The sequence below is a fragment of the Poecilia latipinna genome, unplaced genomic scaffold, assembly GCF_001443285.1.
Source record: "Poecilia latipinna isolate Pla-1442-1.1 unplaced genomic scaffold, P_latipinna-1.0 Scaffold3672, whole genome shotgun sequence".
Classification (NCBI taxonomy): Eukaryota; Metazoa; Chordata; class Actinopteri; order Cyprinodontiformes; family Poeciliidae; genus Poecilia; species Poecilia latipinna.
The window spans coordinates 1-3,651 of NW_015116288.1; the positions used below are offsets into that span (position 1 = coordinate 1).

At 42.1% G+C, this 3,651-nt stretch overlaps 1 long non-coding RNA gene across 1 annotated transcript; it reads left to right on the top strand.

Moving 5' to 3' along the window:
* The first annotated feature begins 14 nt into the window (after positions 1 to 14).
* LOC106941436 (uncharacterized) lies at positions 15 to 3,434 on the top strand. Its single transcript, XR_001423362.1, has 2 exons — positions 15 to 122; positions 1,090 to 3,434. It is a non-coding gene; the product is annotated as an uncharacterized LOC106941436 (long non-coding RNA).
* Positions 3,435 to 3,651: the final 217 nt, after the last annotated feature.

Here is a 3,651-nt window from a genome sequence, read left to right on the forward strand (position 1 = left end):
TCTTTCTTTCTCTCTTTCTTTCTTTCTTTCTAATCTGTACTTCCATCAGTCTGACCTTTAACCTTTTGGATGATGTCAATTGTCTCGGATGTGAAGACCTGCTGCCAGGAACCTCTCACTAGGTAAATATTACATTAAAATGTGAAAAGCAAGTTCATAACACTTTGTCCAACATCAGTGTCTGCCTCAGAAATAAGACTACTGGAAGAAACAGTCCACTAAAGAAATTCTGCTTAGGACAGTTCAACCTCTTCTATCTGGAAACAGAGAACCAACATTATATTAAATGGATATTACTTAATGCTGGCAGTCTACATTATGCTACATTTACTGTTTTCTGTCTTTTGGATTAACTTTTTTGTTGACTTATTGTTCAAACTTGGCTTAATCCCAACTTTTCCCAACCTACATAAGGGCAAAAGATGATTGTTGTAAATCCTCCTCCTGACCATCATTTTTTTTTCTTTTTTTCACTACAAAAATAATTCATCTCCACTTTTTTTTGCTATTCTTTCCTTCAGTATGTGTTCTTTTTTTAATCAGTCTTGTAAAGCTTCGACCCGTTCACATGCTTATTCACGCTTTTCTGTCTCTGATGGACAAAGCTGAATAGAGGTGGTGTGTATATGTGTGTATGTAGACTTTGTCCATTGTGGTGACTCTAGGAGAAAAGGTCTTAATCTAGCTGCTGCCATTGCCACTGCTGAGACCTCCAGCCCTCCACCTCCCCGCTCTCCCCGACGCCGCGTCCGGCCATCAAGGCCCTGTTGTGTGCAGGCTGGCCAGCCAGATCAGGGTCTGGGGTCCAGAGCTTGGCTTGGATCCTGTCCTCAGCCTCCAGCAACGATGCTCCCTGCAGCCCCCCGGTGGAGCCCCTGTCCTGGCCTAAACTTGGCCTCGAAGCCGCCTTACTGGCTGTGGGTCAGGGCGGATGGAGGGATGGCGGGGGAGAAGAAAGCCTGTGCAGTGGAGTGAGGAGCGGTGGAGAGGCTAACAATGCTATCAGAGAGCAGGCGTCCTCCTCTCGAAAGAACACACAAACAAAATCCGCCCTGTTTGTCTTTATTTATCGCCGCTCTTCACACACAGACGACAACAAAGGGTGACGGCAGAATAAGAGCGAGTGAGAGGGACGAGGACAGCAGAAGGGGAGCGGGAGAAATGGAGCTGCTCAAATGGATGAATGAGGAAAAACAAACGAGCTGGCAAAGTGGAATGTAAAGAAATGAGAAAAGTGTTTAAAAGATGAGCTGAGATTCAGCGGGACGGATAGAAAGAAGGACAGCGGCAGCACGATTTTGGTCGAAGCCTCTTTGACATTGTCAGGCTTCCTGGGTCCCCATGGAAACTAAAAAAATCAGCATGTTTGCTCAAAATACTTTCATCAGTGCCCCGAATCAGAGCCAACAGAAGTATGAGGGATGACGAGAGACCGAATAAAAAAACAAACGCAAATAACAAAGAGCAAAAAGACAGAAGAAAAAAGCAAAAACAAACATAGTGAAAGCTGATTTTTGAATAACCGCTCATTGACCCGTGCTGTTTTGTACACAATCATGTTCAGGAGTTCAGCAAGGTTTTAAGTAGCCATTGCTTTAGGGATCAAACTGTAGAGTAATGATGTTGCCGTGTTTACACGAGGCATTACGGTTATAGCCTTTGGTCCGTTAGAATAAGCTCTGGACAGTTAACAAACACCCGCTTTATTAACTTTTTTTTCCGTAAATAAGTCGCACAAGATCAATGCATTCATGAATAAAAGAAGTAGAGTTTGTTTCACCCTCACCACAGATTGCTCTGTGTCCCAGTTTAACCCATCACTTCAACACAGAACCAGTCACTTCACTTTAATACTGAGTAAACTTGTTTTTCATTTAATGGTTAACTAGTAAGCCAACAGTTAATTGTTTAATAATTTGTGAGGAAGGAAGCAGCATTTTAAAATTTTATGTTTGGTTGGCGGGTTGCACAGTGGCGCAGTTGGTAGCACTGTGGCCTTCCCACAATCCTGAGTTTTATTTCTGGCCCGGCGGTCTAATTGGTTTTTCTAAATTCTCTTTAGGTGTCAGTGTGTGCATGCATGGTTGTCTGTCTCCGTGTTGCCCTGTGATAAACTGGCGACCTGTCCAGGGTGGCCCCGCCTGTCACCCGTTGACAGCACCAGTGCCCCTCCCAACCACAATGGGATAAGGGTGTAAGAAAATGGATGGATGGATGGATGGATGGATGGATGGATGGATGGATGGATGGATGGATGGATTGATTGATTTTTGGTTGGCCTTCATTTATATAGGTTGTCTCATTAAGGTCCTACATCGCTGTCATTTTGTGTGTATAGATGGTGGACCCAAATGCATGAGACAGAGGTTTCAAGTAGATTTAATAAAAAACAGAAACTTTCAAGAAAAACCATGAAGAGCACTGGGAGCCAAGGCAGAGCAAAAAACACAGAACTCAGAAACAAGAGCCTGTTTGTGCCCCTAAACGATTTGAGGGCCACAAACAAGAGGACGATCCTCCGGAGTGATGATTGTTATTGAACTGAGGTTCTAAAAACATTTAAAAACAAGGAGGGAGTGATCATCATCATCAAAGCTGTTCATATAGCAAGAAGTAGCAAGGAGTCACAGCGAAGTCAAAGGAGAAAAGGTGTAGAAGTACTGAGACAGTGAATGGTGGAACAAAATACATGGGCTAACTCACTGATGAGATGTAGGTGTGAGAAGAGAGAGAGAAAAACACGGGGGTGAAGGAGGGCACAATGGGAACTTGGAAATGAATCTCACGTTAAATAACAACTAGACATAAGAAACATAAGTAAACATAATAAACTAGCATCACAGAGAAAGAACTGAACTAAAAACACGTTTAATTTCCCATTTTAATCACACAAGTACCAAATATACTTTAATTTGCAATCAAAAAATAATTCCAAAATTATCTCTAATCTCTCATATTTCTGGAGAACTTCAGAAGTTTGAGTTTTAAAAATTTGAGGGCTGCCTGTCATTCCCTAAGGAAGTATCCAAGTGTCTAAGTCTGGTTTAGCTTGCTTTAAACAGTGCCAATCAGTGCCAAGGAAAATAAATGGTGCGTCTCGATTGGCTGCTTTTCACATAGGGTAAGGTAGATTTGGATCACTTTTTCTCTTAACGAATGAAACAATTTGAAAACTGTATATTTTCAGGTTATGACTGTCTGATATTAAATTTGCTGTATGATCTGTAACATGGCAGTATGACAGTAAAGCTAGCAAAGGAGAAATGAATGTGGCCTGTCAATCCAACAAAACTTATATTTGCAGTGATTTGAGTTTCTCTGTGTTTATTTTTGGTTCTGTTTTATGTGAGTCTCTGTCCTGTCCTCCCTTTATTGGAACGAGGTGTGTCTCATTCCTGTGATTACTATTTAATGTCACATGTTGTCTCTGTCTCTTGTCGAATCCTTGTCGTGTCTACCCTGTCGTATAGTTAATGTTTGTACGTCGTCACAGTAGAACTACCAAGTCCTGTGTCGGCTTCAGCTCTCGTTAGCAGTCTCTTTATTTAGACCAGTTGCTACTAGTGTCTGGCTTAGCTTCTCGCTTACTGTGCTGCCTGATCGTTTGGACTGTTGAGCTGTGTCTTTGGTTTGTTCATCATTAAATTCATC